Source organism: Rhinolophus sinicus, chromosome 2 (genome assembly GCF_057876585.1).
Source record: "Rhinolophus sinicus isolate RSI-liver-muscle chromosome 2, RSI-T2T, whole genome shotgun sequence".
Taxonomy (NCBI): Eukaryota; Metazoa; Chordata; class Mammalia; order Chiroptera; family Rhinolophidae; genus Rhinolophus; species Rhinolophus sinicus.
In genome coordinates this window covers 190555440-190576870 of record NC_142502.1, presented here as the reverse complement: position 1 = coordinate 190576870, position 21431 = coordinate 190555440, and the positions used below count along the sequence as shown (strand labels likewise).

General features: G+C 45.7%; 1 long non-coding RNA gene across 1 annotated transcript; it reads left to right on the top strand.

Moving 5' to 3' along the window:
- Positions 1–5641: 5641 nt before the first annotated feature.
- LOC148758983 (uncharacterized) lies at positions 5642–20828 on the top strand. The gene is made up of 3 exons (XR_016019895.1): positions 5642–5863; positions 15273–15554; positions 17449–20828. It is a non-coding gene; the product is annotated as an uncharacterized LOC148758983 (long non-coding RNA).
- Positions 20829–21431: the final 603 nt, after the last annotated feature.

Below are 21431 nucleotides of genomic sequence, written 5' to 3'. Positions count from 1 at the left end.
CTGCTGCCGAGTGCCATCCAGCAGAAAGGTAGGAATCTTCAATATGGGAAGTGGCGCGTGGAAACTTAGTCACTGTGTGACAAGTTTCAACTTGTTCAGTGCAGTCAGTCAGGTGTGAGCTACAGTTGAGAGAAGGTGTGTTTTACAGTGTGCCGTAAATCATCCTCCATCATGATAACACTCCGTGTCACACATCACTTCTGGTATGCGGCAATTTCTGTCAAATAAAAATATTATGGTGTGTCCTCATCCACCTTATTCACCGGACCTGGCACCATGTGACTTCTGGCCCTTCCCCAAAGTCAAAATGATTCAGGACATTGAGGCAGCTATGACAGCGCAACTAAAGACACCCATGAAACAGGACTTCCAGAACTGCTTCAGAAAGTGGCAAGCACAATGGGATAAGTGTGTTTGAAGCAAAGTGGGGTTATTGTGAGGGGTGATTAATGGCAGCGTGTCTTTTACTGTAATAATTTTTTTTAATTTAAACATTCACCATATGTATATCACATTTGATCACAACTTGTATATAACTATTGCCATTTTATTATTCATAATTTTGATCTTTTATTTTTTTCCATCTTAAAGAAGTCCCTCTAAGATTCCTTGTAATACTGGTTTGGTGGTGATGAACTAACTCCTTTAGCTTTTTCTTATTTGGGAAGCTCCTTATCTGTCCTTCAATTTTAAATGATAGCCTTGCTGGGTATCATTTGATTGTAGGTACTTGCTTTTCATCACGTTGACTATTTTGAGCCAATCCCTTCTGGCCTGCAAAGTTTCTGTTGAGAAATCAGCTGACAATCTAATAGGAGCTCCCTTATAAGTTACTAGTTGTGTTTCTCTTGCTGCTTAAAAGCAAGAGATTCTCTCTGTCTTTAAACTTTGGCATTTTAATTATGATGTGTCTTGGTGTGGGCCTCATGGGTTCATCTTGTTTGGGACTCTCTGTGCTTCCTGGACTTGTATGTCTATTTCCTTCACCAGGTCAGGGAAGTTTTCCATCATTATTTCTTCAACTACATTCTCAATCCCTTGCCTTTTCTCCTCCTGTGGTATGAATGTTGTTATGCTTGATGTTGTCCCAGACGTCCCTTAAACTATCCTCATTTTTTTAATTTTTTTTTTTTTTTTTTTTTTTTTTTTTTTTTTTTGCTATTCCAATTGGGTGTTTTCTGCTACTTTGTCTTCCAAATTGCTAATTCGATCCTCTGCTTCATCTAGTCTGCTGGTGATTCCTCCTAGTGCATTCTTCATTTCAGTTATTGTATTCTTCACTTCTGACTTGTTCTGTTTTATGGTTTCTATGTCCTTTTTAATGCTTACTATCTCTCTGTTGAAGTTCTCACTAAGTTCCTTGAACATCCTTATAACCAGAGTTTTGAACTCTGTCTCTGGTAGGTTGCTTGCCTCCATGTTGTTTAGTTCTTTTTCTGGAGTTTCCACCTGTCATTTTATTTGGGGCATATTTCTTTGTTTCCTCATTTTGGCTGCCTCTCTGTTTGTTTCTATATATTAGTGCTGCTACATCTCCCAGTCTTGGCCAGGTGGCCTTATGTAGTAGGTGCCCTGTGCAGCCTAGTGGCACAGTCACCCTGGTCACCTGTGCTGGGTGTTCCAGGTGTGTTCCTTGTGTGGGTTGTGTGTGCTCACTGTTATAGTCGAGCCTTGACTGCTGTTGGCATGTCAGTGGTTGTGATTGACCCTCAGGACGACTGGCTATGGAGTTTGGCCACATCAACAGCTTACCCAACTGAGTGGGATTCTCCCCACTGGGTTCTGGTGGTTGTTGAGACCACCCTTTGTGTGTGCCACTTGTGGGGCTAATTGGGTGGTGCCCTGCTGTGGCTGAACCTCTAGGGCCTCTTGGGAGGGGCTCGGTGCAAGCCCAGGTCACCCACTACCTGTGACTGGCTGGGGACTACCTGATAGGAGCTACAAAGTGATCTGCAATTGTTCGCTGCCTGTGCTAAACCTGTAGGCATGTGGGAGAAGCCATGCTGTGAATTGAGGATATCTACCACCAGTACCAGACGTAGGTAGTTCTGCAAAAAGCCAGGACACCCTGATGCTTGCTGTTATCTGCTGGCATCCTTAAGGTTTAGCCACTGATAAAGCCTCATGCATTACACAAGTAGGTGAGGCAAGGTCTCAGGGAGTCACTAGAGTGGGAAGAGTTTTGGTCACCAGGTTAATGTGGATTCTGTTTTAGTGTCTGTGCTGAGCCTGGAGTGACTCAGCAAACGTCAGAGCACACCAAGGCCACCCGCCTGGGCTCAGTTGGACTCTGATAGTTTTCTAAGAAAGAGTGCAATGTGGGCCGGGCTGGCTGCTCATGGAGAAAGTATCTCCGCCACTGTGGGAGTTGTGTGGGGGCAGGGTCTCAGTGAGTCAGCAGGGCAGTTCACCAGACCAATCAAATTCAGATTTGGCTGGAGGGGACAGGCTCAACACAGGAAAGATGGAGCCCACCTGATAGCTGCATGGGAGAGGACCCCACACAGAGAATATGCTGACTGTCCTCCAGCCCTTGCTCCCTAGCCACACTCCTCAATCTGTCCCCCATATGCATGTGACACCCCCTGAGTCACTGTCCCTCCACTGGAGCCCAAGGTGAGTGCCTGCGATCAAGTGAGTCTGTGCACAGTCCCTTTAAGAGGACCCTGGGTTTCCTGCAGCCTCCACCTCACCTGGATGATCAGAATCCCCAGTTTTTCACAGTCAGGTGTTGTGGAGGCTCCTCTTCCTGGCACCAGTACTCGGGGCTGGGGAGGCCGGCCTGGGGCTGGGGGACCCTCCAATGCTCTTCCAGGGGGAACTGCTGCAACTGAGATATCCCTCCTGATTCTCATTCATCACACGCAGGTGTCGGGCCATTCAGCGTCTCTGCCCTCCTACCTGCTGCGACCTGGCTTCTTTATATCCTTAGTTATAAAACTTCTGTTCGGCCAGACTTCACGTGGTTCTCCAGACTGATTGTTTTTATAATTTAGTTGTAATTTTAATGTGCTCATGGAAGGGAGCAGGCACAGTGCTGATCTACTCTGCCATCTTGGGTCTCTCTCCTAAACATGCCTTCCAGCACAATTTTTAAATAAAGCAGTTTTTCAAAGAGTTACATAGTTTATGCCTTTAAAATTATTTTTAAATATTTAAAACTGTGAATCACAGTGTCAGGAAGGATTTTTAAAACTTAAGAAATCTCTGCTGAACAGGTGCCACCGCAAGCCAATTATTTAAATGCCTGTCCATCCGAGTTTTGTCTCCTCTTGCTTTGTTGCTGTCATGCCCCCCAGCCTGCAATACAAACAGGAGTACCTGTCATTGGGGCTGAGGTGGCCCGTCTGGGACCTGTATTTTTTTGGAAGTGATTGTCCAGAAGGCTCCCCAGTAGGGAGCTGCCGGCAGCAACTGCACAGCCCTGGTCCCGTGGGCGGGAGGGAAGCAGTTGCGCCTGCGCACAGCCCGCTGCACTGCGCCTTTAATGGTAAGTGCGTGTGCTCGCAGAGTGCGTGAGACACTCAGGGGGTGGTTGTGGTTGGGATTAAGGCCTAGGAGGTTGCTCCCAATGTCAGCGCGTCTCAGACTGAGTGATGCTCAGTCCGGAGCATCACAGCGCTGAGCAGGGAACAGTGACCTGGCTGCACGTGCGAGTCCTGCACGGCCACCTGTGGGGCACCTGCCGCCAGACTCCTCCCTGACTCCTGGGCGCCTCTGTAGCCCCTGACCCATCCCACCCGCTCAGTCAGGCTGTTCGCCCTGTTCCACGCTCCACGTGGTGGGGCCCAGGCTACTCCACCTCCAGCGCCGGGTGGCCCTTTCACCGCTGTAATGACACAACCTGTCCGCGGAGTGCACTTTTCTAGGCTGTGCCCTGGGAGGCAAGAGACAGCACGTCCCCTGGCTGCAGCTGAGAGACCCCTCAAGCTCTGTCTCTGATTCCAGATTCTTCCTGCCTCCTGAAGCCGAGGGCAGGTGGGAGGGCAGTGGGCAGGCCAGTGAATGTGTCGGTTAGATGAATGGGTGAATGCAGCAATGGGAGAGAGCGAGGGGAGGAGAAGAGGGGCAGAGAGAGAGGGAAGCAGAGGGAGGAGGGAGAACGGGCGATGAAGGGAGGGAGGGGAGAAGGAGGCAGGGAGACAGAGGGAGCGGGCTGGGGGGAGAACGAGAGAGGGAGAGGAGAAACACAAAGGGTAGCGTCTGCCGTCTCCTTTCTGGGGCTGCACAGCACAAGGCTGGTGGGAGAGCGCAGGCCAGAGGGTGCAGTGAGCCCTGACCTCCCCAGGAGTCCAGCTTGACCCCTCAGTGCCTGAGGGCCACGGGGCGGACCAGCTGCTCCCTGGGGTGGGCGGGCTACAGGACTTGGTGGCGGAGGCACCCAAGGTCCGGTGGGACATGTTGACTGACGTGGGAGCCGGGTATACACATGTGGAGCTCTGGAACAAAGGCGTCCGTTTGGGGTCACTAGTACAATTTTAGTCAACTAGCAAGAGCGCCCTCAGGACTCCCGAGGGGTCCCCAGGGGAGGAGGGACCAGCCGCCAAGGAGGCAGGGCGAGTGGAGGGGTGCTTCCGCCACGCATGCCCACCTCCCACGCTCACGCATCCCAGCAGGTGCCCTGGGTACAAGACTTGGTTCCCTGAGTCCTGGGTGACAACTCCTGCGTTCCTGTGACATGACCTTGTCCCTTTTCACCTGACCTCGTTTCTTCCCTCAGCCTTCCCCAGCTGCCTGCGCTTCTCGTGGGAGAGGCCGCGAGGGTTTCCTTCCTGGGCCTGGCATGTGGCCCCTGCTCCGAGCACATTCATGTGAATGGATCACTCACGTCGTGAATCCTGTCACCACCCGGATATGTTGACGCCAGCTGTCCCCTTTCTCCTGCCATGTCCCTTACTGGCCTCCAAGTTCATCTCTTCACTGCCCCAGGTTTTCAGGGTCCTCTGCCACCGGCCTTTATTTCCGGAGTCAAACACCAGCAAAAAAACGCTAACTTGTATGGATGTGTTCAGAGAACAAGGCTAAAGAGTCGCTGAGTTCTCCTCACAAGAAAAAACACTGTTTCCCTTTTTTTTTTTTTTTTTGCTTTGTCTTTTTATTGGATCCCTACGACACGAGGGGTGCTCACTGAAATTACTAGGGGTCATTTCACAATATCTGTCAGTCCAAGCCTCGGGCCGGTCACCTCAAATTCACCCAGTGCTGTGTGTCTGTCCGTTATGTCTCAATAAAACAGGAAAAGAGAAGACGGCTCGTCATCCCTGGAACAGGCCCTTCTGCCTGGAGGAGTGAGCCTCTTCCCTGCTCACCACGCGAGTCTGCACTGTGGGGAGACAGACGCCCGTGAGCAGGGCAGGGGCTAGGGGCGAACTGCTGGGGTGGGGGTGACGCCGGGGAGTTCCAGGCAGCGGAACATCCAGTCATGTTTCGTCTCACACCATTTAATCCAACACTGACACTCATTATGCACTGGGTCAACTCTTCCTGGAAGCTTCTACATGGCTAGAAAGGCTCTAGAGAATAAGAGAGGGAAAATGCTCTATGCTGGGAAGATGTCCAAAAAAGCATTTTCTGGAAACTAACTCCCGCCTTGTTCCTATTTTTAAAAGCAGAAATGGCTCTTTGGAGAGAGAACGCAAAGGGTGTGATGAGTCTGCCCTCTGACCACCCCTGGAGGTGGGTGGAGGGGAGCGGAGGGTGGGCTGCTCTGGGCCTGAGCGGGGCTCAGAGCGTGGGAACTCCGGCTCTGACACACCCGCCACACACCCACCGGGACCGTCACCTCCTTCTGTGAGGAAGACACGAAGAAACAAAAGGAAGGTAGCAGTAAGGAGAGTATCCTGCCACACATCAGGGCCGGAATGTAAGTTCTAGCTTAATATCTGTTTCCTTCTGAATAATTGAAGCTTGTTTTCATATCCAATCTTTGGTTCAACTCAAAGAACATATCACAGTAATATTATGGTGAAATTCTAGAGCCTCATAAGTAATGTAAATTAAAATTCTACATCATGTGGTCTCTGAAATGGGTCTTGTGTGAACAGTGCTAATTTCATTGTCTTTGATTATATGTGAGTATTTTGAGACATGCTTGAAGAGATGCCAGAATCAATTCTCATCTGATTTTAGTTCCATTATAAACCCAGTGCTCTTCCAATAGCTTGTTCCAGAAAACTATTGTCATATTAAGGGGAAAAGAAAGTATTTTTAATATAAAAATTCATTAATTGCATCACACCTATTTCCAAAAACATATTGGTAGTGGTTTACATTTAAAATATATATAATATGAATGTGTGTGTGTGTGTGTGTGTGTGTACCGAGGGTGCCAAAAAAAATGTACACAAGTGGACACTTTGGTCAGCATTGTCCAAGCAGTAGTTTTCCATAATCAGAAGTGTCTGGACGCTGATGGGAACCACTTTGAGCACCTCTTGTAATTGCAGAAATCAAACGTGACTTGTATTCATCTTTTGTTATCGGTATATATTGAGTATTACAATCTTAATACAGTTTTCCTTTCTTAAAATGTATATACATTTTTAAACGTCCTCTGTATAAACAGTTAAAATAAGAGAGAAAAGTTAAAGGAAATGTGAAGATGGCAAAAGATGTTACTCAGAAGGCAGGAATGGTATAGTCGGTGTGAAGGAAAAGTAAATGTCCTTAAGATTTTGTATTTGGGGCCTTTATTTTCCTTTGTCTGGATCATTCTAATACCCAGCTAAACAGTCTTCTGCCCCCAGTTTTCCTCCTTTGTATTTGACGCCATAGCTGTCATTCTACACGCTATTCAATCAGATCCTTCTCCCTGTGAGTCCGTGCAGTAACACCTCATTCACTTTAGGACAGTTCTGACTTCTGAGCATGTCCACAGCATCTTCCAGGGTCACAGACTCATGCTGTAGCCCCACGACTGGACGTCCCCTGTAACTGCTGTGCTCGCTGTCCTTCTGCTCCATCTGGCCAAATCACTCAGGTTTTCTTATATCTTCTGATTTAAAAATATTTTTCTTCACCTAGAGTCACAGAGTCAGTGAAGGACTCAAAGCATTGCAGTTTTCTGACACTTCCTCTCCCCCTGGGCAATGAGCTCCTGGGAGGCATGGGGCATCTCCCACTCCACAGCCCTCCGTCCTTGGGGAGCCCCTGATCCTGTGTAATGGGCACTCCAATGAATATGTAGGTTAGATGAATGGGTGAATGCAGGAATGAGAGAGAGGGGGAAGGAGAGGGAGAAAGAGAGAAGGGAAAGGGAGGGGGGGAGAGGGAGAGAGGAGAACCAGCAATTTGAGGAAGCACGATCATTTTTAAAAGGGTGAAACTCCTTGCTGGGCCTGAATTCTAGGGTGCCCAGTGTGGAGGGACACAGAAGAGGCTTCTTTGACAGTTGCTCAGCAGATGTACAAATGCCCTTTGGAGAGCCATTTCTTATTATGACCCTCAAATCTAAAAGCACATGTTGAATTGCAATTTGGTGACAACATTTCTGCAGGAAGCCAAATTAATGCCATCAAAGTAAGTTTCTTTCTGATGATTTAAGTTGATATCAGATTGAACCCAAAGAACCTAGAGAAATGAATGGTTAGCCCTTCCTGAAGGTCCCAGCTAAAATACTCCTGTCTCAGCTGCTCTTCTGACAAGAGATGAATAGTACTACTGCAAGGCACACAGGCCTCAGAAAGCGTATGTCCCTTGTTGTTGGCTAAAAAAGAGATGCCACATGCTTTAGCTATCAGGGACTCAGTCTGACAACAGAAGAGCTTTTCAGGAGGTGGGGGTAGGAGCTGGCTACCTGTCAAGTGTAAATCATGGCCTTACTTATGTATTTATGTTCTTAGATGGAACAATGGTTTCAAATTTCCTTTTCACATTTTGAATATTTCTTGTTTCAGTAACAAGTCAAAGAGGACGACCAAGTTGTTTTCATCTTGCTACTTAAGGCCAGCACGTGTGTTTTGCTGTGTGGTGTCCCCTCTGGCACCTGGGTGTCACATGGCCAAGCAAGTCCGTTTATCTGTGTGGGTGGTGCTAGCAGATAGGCACTGTTTTCCTGGTTTATTTATTAATTCTACTTCTTCCAAAATGTTCCAAAAATGACCAAAGAATAGAACAGATTAAGTAAAATGCTCATTGCTAGACCTTACAAAACTTCAAGACATTTCACTCAAACTAAGTGGTTTTTTGAGAAATAATTAACACTAAATATTTTGTTGTGGAGACTCATGGAGTTCTGTGGCTTGTTATGTGATTGCTTCTTCTGATAGTCCTCAGCCTTACACAGCCAAGCTCGACCTTGGGAAGCGCAGGTGATGGACGGAGGAAGGGGGCTCACGAGATGGCTGGCGGGCACCCGTGGCCCGTTGGCATCATTGACGGCGGCCGGCCAGCTGTGTGAGTGTCTGTGGCCTCTGCTTGGCAGCAGCACTCCGCCCCACAGGGGTTTGCAGGGCCCTGGACATGCCAGGTCTCTCTTTCTGACTGCTTCTCCCAAGCTCCTTCCCTCTAGCACACATGTATAGTCTGGTTTTAACAAAAGCCAGTACATGAAAAAAATGTAGGTTCTTGGAAAAGAAAACGTTGCACAATTCTTTTTGGAGTGGATTTTAAATGCACACACTTATCATATGTATTTAGTTCGTGTCATTGTGTACTGAGAAGCCTGACCACTAAGACAGAAGGTACAACACCCAGGAAACTATCCTATTGCATGAAAAGTACTTACTCACTGGTTCAGCTACTCTGGCTCTTTAAGCTCTGTCTTGTTCTCTGACTCTGCTTCTGAACAGTACTTTGGGCTCATGCTCTGAGCTCTGAACCGGAACACCTAGATAGAAGGTCAGCTGGGAGGAGGGCTGGTGCCACTGGGAAGTGCTGGGTTCTTTGCCTGGCTTTACTTCCTAGTAAACACTGGGAATTTTGTTTAAGAGCAGACTAGCCAAGTTACTGGACTTGCACTGTTATCTGTGTAAACAGAACAGGCCCCAGCCTGAGAAAGGAGTGATTGCTAAGAGTTAATATCGTCCGTCCACAGCCACTGCACCACCTTCATACTCACCACTTCTGGGAGCACGTGTTCTCTTTCTGAAGAATTTGAAAATGTGGAATTAACAAATCACATACATATTTAATTTACATTAAACCATACAAAGTTATTGACTTTAAGAAACTGGACTGTATTTAAATTATCTATATACATAGTATGTCTGTCATGTGTGGCACTTTTCCGGGCTTACATAAAGCAGGATAAAACTCTGGTAAAATTCTAAACATCCCATTTATAAATTCCGTTTCTATTTAACTTCACACAAAAGAAGCATTATTTTGAAATTTTCTGAGATGTCAAGGAAACCTTTTAGTTGACTTAGATCTCATTCCACACCACACAGATCCTCAGAGACAATGGTCACAGGGAATGCGACCTCTTCAGAACTTGCATGCTCGTCTCCTTCCTCCCGAACTGTCAACTGCTCGGTCGCTACGTATTCAGCATATTTAAAGAGAATGAATTATTTATGCAGGTGGATGCTGAAAATGAAACACCCTTTAGGCTGAAACTGAAAACTGTAAATCTGAAGAGCATGAGGGGTGTCTCTACCCAAATATCACAGGGTCATCCTCTTTCTCTAGATCATGGCTTTTAACATTGTCAATCTTGTTATACTGTAGAAGCAGGCTTTCTGGGATGCCTCTGCAGAGTCAGCATCCGCAGAAATTTTATAAACTAACCAGTGCAGAAAAAACTATCATTTGGAATAAAAAGGCACAGCACGTAGAATTACAGTCTCATTGTAACTTGAAAAGATTTCCCCACATTAATTTTATTGTATGGATTGCTTTTTAGAAAATAAATTCTTAAACTAAAATAGGAAAATCAATTTATCTGCCAAGTTATATTTTTGGCAGGGAGGGTAATAATTTTTCCTTTTTTTTTTTTGACTGAAGTAATACTGGTTAATAACATAATATAAGTTTCAGATGTACAAATTATAATTTGATATATCTATATGCTATTGTCTGCTCACCACCCAAAGTCTAGTTTCCATCCATAACCATATATTTATTTAAGCCCCTTTACCCATTTTGTCTTCCCTTCACTCTGGTAACCACTATTTTGTTATCTGTGTCTATGAGTTTGTTTTTATTTTATTTGTTCACGTCTTTCTTTTTTTAGTTTTATAGTGTACATATGAGCAAAATCATATGGTTTTTATCCTTTTCAGTCTTATTTCACTTAGTATAATACCCTCAAGGTCCAGCCATCTTGTCACCAATGGCAATATTTCCTCTTTTTGTGGGCTACTTATGAGGCAGCAGTTTAGAAGCTGAGGAAAATATGAATTATAAAAAGTGTTTAATCTGCATTTTAAATTGATAGTTTCTAAAATTCTTTTTCCATGAGGGGTTTTTTAAATAAGCAATTCATAATTCAAACATAGTTTTCAGGAGCCTTAGTTAAAATCAGTGGAGGTGACCTCCTGGCAGTCACCTCTTTGGGGATTTGGTTGTGCAAGGGGCTGGCGTAATGAAGACATCTTAATGAGTCAAAACGCAGGCAGTTCCCTCAGAGACGCACAGAACAGTCAGTCGATAGGGAAACAATGAGACAGGAAATTGACAGAGAGAAAAATAGCAGTGTTACTTTGGAGATTTGAAGGCAGGGAAATGGGCAAAGAATATATTTAGAAATTAGAATTTAAAATCAGTGGAGAATTAAATGGAATAATCTATTATGTTCACATGTTTAGATTTTAATGTATTGATTAATATTCATTCATCACTAATATCTAACAAAATAGAATATTTTCATACTGTCTGTTTCCACCACTGAGCTTGTAAAACTGTCACGTTTTCTTTATCCATTAATTTGTTGCAGGACACTTGGGTTGTTTCCATATCTTGGCTATTGTGAATAATGTTGCAATGAACATAGGGGTGCATATGTCTTTTCAAATTAGTGTTTTTGCTTTCTTAGTATAAATACCCAGAAGTGAGATTGCTGGGTCGTATGATAATTCGAGTTTTAATTTTTTGAGTACCCTCCGTCCTGTTTTCCATAGTGGTTGCACCATTTCACAATCCCACCAACAGTGCACAAGGGTTCCTTTTTCACCACATCCTCACCAATAAGTATCTTTTGTCTTTTTGATGATGGCCATTCTGACAGGTGTGAGGTGGTATCTCATTGTGGTTCTGATTTGCATTTCCCTGATGAGTAGTGACCTTGAGCCTCTTTTAATGTACCTGTTGGCGACTCTATGTCTTCTTTGGAACAATGTCTACTCAGATCCTCTGCCCATTTTTAAAATTATTTATTAGTTTTTTGTTTGTTTGTTTGTTTTTTGTTTTTGCTATTGAGTTGTAAGAGTTTCTTCTATATTTTGGATGTTAACACCTTATAAGTTATACGGTTTGCAAGTATCTTTTCTCATTTAATAGGTTGCTTTTCATTGTGTTGATACGTTTCCTTTGCTGTGCAGAAGCCTTTCAGTTTGATGTGGTCCCACTTGTTTATTTTTGCTTTTGTTGCCTGTGCTTTGGGTGCTATATCCAAAAATTATTTCCAAGACCAAGGTCAAAGGGCTTTTCCATTATGTTGTCTTCTAGGAGTTTCAGGTTTGAAGTCTTTAGTACACTTTGAGTTGATTTTGTGTGTGATGCAAGATGCAATCTTATTATTTTGCACGTGAACATCCAGTTTTCCCAACACCACTTATTGAAGAAACTGTCCTTTCCCCTTTGCATATTCTTGGTGGTCAATCTTTCTTGAAGTACATCCTTTTATAGTTCTTTGAGAGGTCATTATGGAGTGCCAAATTAACTGTCTACAAATGTGTTCATATTACAATCACTTTTTTTAAACATTATTGATTTTTTTATTATTAGTTTCAAGTGTACAAAACAACATAATGACTAGACATTTACACCCCGCACAAAGTGATAACCCCAACAAGTCTACCACCCATCTGACACCATGCATAGCTATCACAACACCATTGATTGTATTCCCTATGCGGTACTTTACATTACATATACAGATTAATGTTCAATATAATAATAATATAATATTGATTACATATGTTATAGTTGACATGCAATATTATTTTATATTAGTTTCAGGTACACAGCACAATGGTTAGGCATTTATATAATTTATTGGAAGTAATCCCCCCATAAATCTAGTTCCCATATGACACTCTACATAGTCTTTACAACATTACTGATTGTATTTCTCCTACTGTATTTCACATCCTCGCCATTACTTTGTGACGACCAATTTGTCCTTCCTATTCCCTTCACCTTCTCACCCATCCCCCAAAACCCCTCCCATCTGGCAACCATCAGTTTGTTCTCTGCATCTATGGGTCTGTTTCTGTTTTATTTGTTTATTCTGTTCTTTAGATTCCACATGTAAATGAGATCATATGATATTCGTCTTTCTTTGTCTGACTTTTACAATCACTCTTGAATGATAACTTAGTTGGCATAGAGTAGTGGGGTGACGTTTTCTTTCTTTCATGACTTACAAGGTATTATTACATTGCCTTCTGGTCTCTGCTACTGTTAATAAGAATTCTACTGTCAGCCTATCATTTCTTCATAAATAATCTGTCTTTATTCTCTGGTTCCATTTACAATTTTCACTTGGATATTCTGAAATGTTCTATTCTTAGGTATAGATTTGTTTTTCTATAATGCTACTCAGGACTTTGCATCATCCTTTAACATGTATTTCTCATTCTGAAAAATCTGCACTCATTACCTCCCATTCACTATTCTCTTCCTAAATTCCTATTTCATGATACAGAGCTTATTATTGTATACTCAATATCTCTTAACTTGTCTTTCACATTCCTGTCCTCTGTCTCTCTGTTTTATGTTCTGAAAAATCTCCTCATAGCTTCCTTCCAAATTATTTAATTTTCTTTTTTGGTGATGTCTAGAATAAAGTTTATATTTTCCTTTCAATTTTTATAGAAATGAGTATATATTTTTTCTAAAATATCTTTCTTGTTATGATCACTTATTTATGCTATGGAAATTCTATTCCTTTAAATCTCTTAGAATCCTTCTTATCCTTATGTTTAAGTTTCTTTCAGGTTGTTGTAGCATTTCTAGAATTAGGGGGAAAATTCACCTTATTATTTCATTGGATGTATCTCTTTCTTGGGGGTCATTTCCTTCTGATCTTTGTAGTTAATTTTTATTATGATAAATTCATTGTGAGTTTATCCTTGTTGAGTCCTAGGCTCTTGTGTTTATAAAAGTATGCCTACAGGTATTTTACATTTGAATTTGCTGGAATCCTATTGGTTGAACAAACTCTTTACTAGTTTGTATAATATATTTTGGCTTTTCATGTAAGATTCATATTGACAATGTGACCCTGGATTCTACTCTGACATGTGGTGCAGTTGTAGAATTCGAAAGACGTTCTTTGATCATATTTCCATCTAGAACCTGAAGCTTATGGCTGTAACACTCCCCCAGGATGATGGAGTTTCTCTAATGTCAATTTTATTGCTGTAGTAGTCCTCTCTGAATACAGCTCTGTGGTGGTTAACTCAATTTCAGGTCCGTGGGTGTGAAGCCTATATTCCCCTCTCTGGATTAGAATCCCAGTGTAGATTTGCTTCTGATAACCTCATAGTCAATTTTGGATTCAACTGCTGCTCAGCACTCTCACTTTGAGCTTCCTCATCCTTTCTGACGTCTCCAAATCTCTCTCTCTCTCTCTCTCTCTCATCTGAGACATAGTTATATAGTTTCTAGTATCTTGTATTATATGTCACTGAGAATGTTTAGAATTCAAACTGGGGAGAAATGGATTTTTCAATTACAGCTCAGTTGACATACTGACAGACTCATGATAGTACATAGTTACAAATATGTTTAACTATGAAATGGTTAAAAAATATACCTAACTGTGAAAACAGGATGAAATAGAATTACGGTGCAGTGTGATGCATTCTCTCATTATAATTTTAATTTGCATTTCCTCAGTGACCAAGGATGTTGTATAAATTTTCATGTATTTGCAGGTTATTTGTATCTCTTCTTTTGTAAAGTGTCTATCCAAGTACTTTATTGGGTTGTTTATTGATCTGTAAGAATTGTTTATACATTATGGATACGGGTACTGTGGCAGTTATATTTTTGTGAATATTCCTCCCAGATTATGGTTTGTGTTTCTCAATGATTCAGAATGTTAAGCATTTTTAATGTGGTGATTGGTCATTTGTATCTTCTTGTTTGAAGAGTTTGTTCAAATCTTTTGTCCTGTTTTAATTAACTTGTGTCTTTATTGTCAAGTTGTGACTCTTTATACAGTCTGAAGGAGTTTTTCTTAACAAATATATGTATAAGAATATTTTCACACTTTTTGTTTTCCCGATTGATTTTTTCAGTGTGTTTTGATTAACTCAAGCTCTTTAGAAAAACCTTATGGGATGAGAGAAGCTATAAATTTTATCTATGAATTGAATCACTTGACATTTATTGAGACTTGTTTAATAGCATGCTTATATAATGCACCTTAATGAGTGTTTCACACACAATTGAAAAATGTGTTTCTGAATTTTTTATTGTAATATTCTATAAATGTTAATTATGCCAAATTGGTTGAGTGTATTGTTCAAGTTTTTTGTATCCCTAGTGATTCTTTTATGTAATTGTTCTCTCAATTACTGAGCTATGAGTGACAGAATCTTTAATTCAAATAGTGAATTTGTGTATTTATCTTCTTAACTCAATCAAGTTCTACTTCTCACATTTTCTAGTTTTGTATAAGGTGCACACATGCTTATGATTATTATGTTTTCTTAACAAATTGACTCATTATTATGAAATGTCCTTTATACCAGTGGTAATATTTGTTTTTGTTGTAGTCTCTCTTATATGCTTTTAATATACTTACTACAATGTCTTATTAGCATTTGTAAAATATATATTTTTCCTTTGACCCATTTGTGTCTTTATATTAAAAGTGTGTCTCTTTTTTTTTAAATGCAGGTGGGGTTTGTTTTTTTTATTGACTTTGACAGTCTGTGTTTTTTAATGATAGTACTTAGTTTATTTACATATAATTTAGTTACTGATATGGCTGAGTTTACATCCCATCTGGCTATTTGTCTTCTGTTTGTCTCATCTCTTTTCTTGTTCTGCCTTCCCTGCCTTCTTTTGGATTATTTCAGTGTTTTTGTGTTTTCCTGTGTTTATTTTGTCCCTTTTATTTCTTTTAACAATGCCTCTCTCTTTTATTTTTCTTTCAGGGAATCCTCTATCAATTGTTAACAGCACACTCCCAGATGAATGTCAAATCGCTGCCGCTCTCACCGACTTCTGGGTGGTCAGGGGTCTGACCCATGTACTCTGACCGTGTCCTGCAAGTTACGTGGGAAACCGGAACTGACGTCTTCCTGGGAGAGCGAGGCCAGGCTGGCGGGGAAGTGCACCTGCGCCAACCTGGGATCTGGATGCGCTCAGGCCTATCCCGCCCGAGGGGCCCCAGCAGCGGTGGGCGCCCCCATCAGGGACCTGCCGCTTGTCCTCACGTACGTATGTGGCACCGGCTCCGGGCTTTTCTCGCTGATAAAGTGCAGCTCATAGTAGGCCTACTGAATGGAGGCGATTCGGGCAATACCTTCGTGCGGGCGCGCAATGCTTAGTACAAGGTGGAGCGCGTGAGAGCCGTCACGTGCCCGCTGGCAGGAGCAACACGCAGGTGGCCGTGGTCAGGGGCCGCGCAGTGCAGGGCCTTAGTGCGGGCAGGAGCCGGGCCTCCCTCCGCAGGCAGCGGCGCGTGGGCGTGACATTGTCACCACGGGCACGCGTGTGTGGCCTGTGGTGAGACGGAGCTGCGGTCAGTGCGAGGACTGGGCGGGCCTGCCGGCCGCCGTCCGGAGGAGACCGGCCTCTGGCCGGGAGACGGCCGTGGGACAAAGGCCAGGCCGAGGTCGGGCGACGGGCTTTTCCTTTGTGGCCTGAGGCAGGCTGCGGGCAGGCACTGGCAGGAGGCCCACGAGGAGAGCGCTCCCCGCCCCACGCCCACCAGAGGCTCACAGAGCGCTGGGATCCGCGCTTCATCTGCGACCTCTGCCCAGGTGGCCGAGCTGCTTCTCAGCGGCTGGGCACAGTGACCTGTCCCACACCAGCCCAGCGGGGTCTGGAGGTGAGCTGAGGACATCACCTGGGCCACCAGCACTGCAGCTGCCCGTAGTGGACGCGAGTCTCAGAAGGCCGTGCACCTTCTCTAGGACACTGGGTTCCAAGATCGCGGTGTGTCTGCAGCTGAGTGCCTGGCCCAGTTCAGCAAACTATTTTTATTTTCCTTTTTACATATGCGCTTCAATCCCAACAACAAAAATAAGGCCACTTCCCGTGGCCGAAGGGGTTCCATCTCAAGTCAGGTGGTACTGGCTTCTGCTTCAGGAACCCTGCGGAGTCTTCTGCACCAGAGGTTTGCACCAGCAGCACCAGCAGGGTCTGTTTGCAGCAGCAGTCCTCAAACTTCCGAGCAGTGAAAGAAATACCTGCAACCACATGTTTACAACAGAGGGAAAGGGCGCTGCTGGCGGACCCTAACCCACTGGGTCCCCTCGGCTCTCCTGTCGCAGCAGCACATACAGGCTATGGAGCACGTGGCAGAGCAATTCAGGGCTTGACCACTTTCTTCTCTCTTTCCCAGCTCTCATGTTCTCCCTGAAGATGAGGGTGTGAAATAGTGCAGGGGCTCCCAGGAAACTGCACACACGCTGGCTGATGGGTGATCTCCTGGTCCTCACTGGCTTTTCATTCTAGAACAATCTTGGAGGCCTCAGCTGAGGACACATGAGTGGCAAGGTTTAGTCCTGTCCCTCAGGGAGATTAAGATAGCATGTCACAAGATAAACAGCTTTTCCTTAAAGAGAACTTCTCAAAGGCACAATTAATAAACTGTAATTAGGAAAAGTAGAAAATGTAGGTAAATGAAAGATTTTAGAGATGATTTCTTGGTAACATATGTAGGAGAATATAAAAGGTGTAATGTCACAATAGAGCAGAGAGGTTTCAAAATGTAGGAAGGTGACGTGGAGGAACAGGACTACAGCTGAGCTCTTAATTCACAAAGGTGCTGGGGAGAATGAAAGCGAGGGCGGTCGGGGAGAAGAGGAGTTTGTGATGAAGGAGCAAACATTCACCAATTCAGACGCGCGCGCCCTTTCTGGAGCATTTTTCCTTCCCGTGGCGGGCCTGCCGGGACGCCTGATGGGAGGCAGCGAGTCCTCACTTACCCCCTTCCAGCCCTGCTCAGGTTTCACAGGCTGTGTGGAGACTGGCATTTCCAGAAGAAACCTGAAAGAGCCTGCCAGCTTGGGTGTGTTCACATCACTTCTTCCTATTGAGTGTCAGGACTTCACATGAGATCAGATCAGGGACTAATGACCTTGGCGTTGATCTTGCACACAGGTGACTTCTGAGAACTCCCTGGAGGAAGCAGGGTCACTCCCACCGGGCTTCAGTTCTCTCTGAGTGCGACGGAGAACTTGAGAGATAGACCGGGAGAGTCACTTCACTGTGGAATCTGCAGTCCCTATGAGGGCAAGTGAATCACGGGGTGAGTGTGAGTACAGGGGACACGGAGAGCCTGGCGAGTAGCCAGCGAGCCGATCACGTCCGGGATGGTAGCGCGATGTTAGGACAGTTCGTCTGACCATGAGTCAGCCGCAGACACCTCCAATTTGATCTCAGAGCGCTGCAAGAAGGGCGGGTTATACCTCTGGCATTTTGCTAAATTGTGGGTAACATGTTACAGAAGTGTAAAACCGGAATATGTACTAAAAAACAAGTTTGATGAGTGTTCTCAGAATATTGTCCATAGAAGACTGTTGAAAGAACTGGATTATTTTTGCTTTGCAGTGAAACAAAACTTGAGGGACAAAATGGAGGTGCAGTGCCACGAAAGAGTTGTTCACAGGTGTATAAGGCCCCGAGGGTGACAGCAGAGGCCACGTGCCAGCTCAGAGCTGTTCAAGGACGGCGGGAGCCACCTCCAAGTGTATGGACACAGGAGGTCACTGGACAGTCACACACAGATTCGTCAAACTCTGTAACCCACAGATGGGTACATTCTGACCCTCTAAAAGTTCTCTATATAAGAAACGACTCCTTAAAAATGTGGAAGTAGGAAATTAATGCCAAATAGAAAATATGAAAGTTTCCCTGCAGATCTTGCTGCTAGGAATTGCCCATATACATTCACACTCTGCATAAGCGACCAGGGCACAGTGTGTGGAAATGCTTTCTAGAGAGATGCATCCCTTAGAATCAGCGGCTTGGGAGTTCAGGAATAAATACAGCCTTTGTTTGGGCTGCAAACAGTCCAGCGCAAATCTCCCTGTGCTCCCCACTCACTCTGCTTTGGGTTCTGTTGCAATTTTCATACCTGTTAACATAGGTCATTGCAGATGGAAACACCTATCTCAATGACCTCCCGAGAACCACATGGGCACTGTAAGTCCATGCTTTCTCACTTTGGATGCCCAAGGAGCAACCACAGCAGAGACCCATACCTCCCTTCAACCCACATTTGGGGTCAGATGCTATGGCTGCCCCCTTTCCTGGAGCCCCTGCCTGGATGTGCAGAGAACCCCTTGTTCTGAGGGTCTCAGATTTGCCATATGCTGACAATTACATGATTCACAGACTTGTTACATCTGGGCGACCTGCATAAGTGGAGGCCAAATATATTTTCATTCCTTTAGAAATGGAAAACGGGCCGGCTCAAGGTTTGTTCTTTGAGGCTGAAGGCAACTGGGTCGTTTTCATACTTGGAATAATTCTACGGACAGAGTCAGCATAATTGAAAGCAGATCCAATTGAGCACCATGGCATTATCTTACTGTCACCCCAAAGTCCCCCCCTTACGACGTATGCTTTTGCCAAACCATGTGATACCCACAGCATGTCTGACCCCCACTTCAGGAGCTCCTGTGTCCAGCAGCTTCCTGGCCCTGCTGGACCATGCTGTGCCCTGGAGTCACCAGTGCTAAGTGCCACCTCACACAGCCAGCTGCCTCGGGGGACAACGGACAGACACGCTGATGGCCAGCATGCCCACTCCCAGGGCAGAGCGCTGCTACAGCTGCTCCACAACTGTTTCTCCAACAGCAGGAATGCAACACAATCACCGTGTGTTTCAGCCAAAAGAACGTCTCATTTTCAAAGTAGAGAAGAGTATGTTTTGCACAGCAGGGCATGGCAGCCCATGTCATCTGGGACGGCCACAGAAACCTGTGCGGGAGGAAGCGTAGCTGGAATCCGACGTCATGGGTTCAAGCCTCAGTTTTGCCAACATTGTCTATGTAATCGGGGGGGCAGAGCTGGCACCTGGGCTTCCTTTGCGGGAAGATGGGACTCCTTCCCTGAGTCCACAAAGCTGTTTGAGCTTTATCTGAAGCAGGTCATATTCACATAGTGTAAAGCTTGATACTGTTATCTTTCAATGATTTAATAAACTGGAAACCTAGTCTCATGGAAAAATACTCCCATATTTTACACCTAGTCACTTTGAAAATGGACACATCCCATTTCTGTCCACTGTTGTCAACTTTGTCCAAACATGTTGTCCAGAACTCAACTACTGCAGCCAGCGGTCAAGTGTGAGTTCAGTGGGCCCAGGTAAAGCCACTCTGACAGCGGGAATTTCCTAGTGACCAAGAATCACGCCCAGCCCTCATTTTCTTTTTACCCGTTGCTATAAGTTTCAACAGAGCCAGAGTGGACTCTGACCCACGGTCGACCGTGGGTTTGTATGGGCTTTTATGCCAAACACCAGTCTCCCTGTGGACCCGGCCGACAGCACATCAGTAAGTTTCCGTTTGGCTGACTGTCAGAGAGAGCCATGTATGGTGTCGGGGGGAGCGGGAAGGGACAGGAAACGCAGATCCTATCAGAAATCTCTGTGGGCAGGTGTGGTGTGTGTGACATTATGCCGAAAAGCACCTCCATTAGCCGAAAACAGTGTGTGCTGCACTGGTCGTTCCAGGACAACTTCAGCCTCAGGACAGTTAGGCCTCCCTGCCCGGCCCCGGGCGGTGCCACAGACCCCGTTGCTCACTTGAGGTTTTCAGGTTACAGCCGTTTGGAGCCAATTCACAATTTTTGTTGCAAAATCAAGTCTCTGCTTCTGTGCAGGTCTGCACCAGGCAGTCAGTCTCTGAGCTTCCGAGACCACGTCTGCAGAGAGCAGCTGGTGGCCGAGACCAGGGGCGTCCTCAGGGGTGCCCTGTCCCTCCGCCTGGCTGTTTTTCACAGCCATCTCTTCTTTTTTGTTTTCGGTTCTGCTTTGTATTTTTTGTAAGCTCTTTGCAAGAGATTGTCCTGTGAAAATGCCAGTTCAGTTTGCGAGTGCCAGGGAGGTGCTGTCGCAGACGACAATTTTTTGAAAAGCAACCCTGGGGAGGCTGGAGGGCTGGACAGGAGGGGTGTCGGGCAGGAGGTCCGGAGTTGACACACTGCGTGAGAGCGGAAGCATCACCTGCTCCGTGTCCCGGCAGCAAGCGTGAGGACTGCCGGCCTCCCGGACTCAGGTCCTGCATGGGGACAAGGACAGCACAGCAGTGGTGGCAGGCAGTGGGCAGTGCCCGGGCACCGGCCTCCTCTGAGCTCCACCTGGCAGGTCAAACCTGGAGGGATGGCGTCCTGAGCCGCAGAGCGGGGCCGCATTTCAGGGCCAGGGGTCCAGGGGCCCATGAAACCAGGGCCTCTGAGGGACCGCAGGTGCTTAGAAGTGGGCGTGGGTCCCGGAGGGGCCAGCCTGGGGGCAGCGTCCCTTACGGCTTCCACGTGGGCAGTGGCGTTGGTAGAAGGAGGCCTCTGAGAAGGGGAGAACAGCTGTTTCTTTATTACTGTTGGGTTTGTCTTTACATTTTTGTCAGGTGGGGGGGCAGAGCACGACAAGACAGTGAGGCCCGTTCGGGGGCCTGAGCACAATCCAGGCCAGGAGCAAGGGGCCTCACCAAGCCCATTTGAGGGGCGTGGGCCAGGGAGCCGGTTCTGTTTCGTGTAAGCAGAAGGACGGATAATAACAGGTGACGTCACTGAGTTCACACTTGTGCAGAGTCCGTCCAGAGTGCAGAGCTGCCCGTGACAGTCATCAGGAAATATGTCCCCAGTGCCCACCTGCATCAGAGAGCAGGGCTGCATGCGATGATGGCATCTGCGGTGTGGACCAGGACCAGGCCGCACTCAGGAAAACGTGTCCTGGAGCTTCCTAGAGAGTGGTAGGAAGGACAGTGTCTGCGTCAAGACAGCCCCTCCCGGCTCCACACCTACGCCCTACCTTCCCTCTCACAGAATGCGCTCCAGCCCCCGTCCCAGCAGGGCAGGAGGGGACCCATTGGGCCTCTGACCCTCCCAAGGCCAGCTGGCAGCTCCTAGTGTTTCTGCCT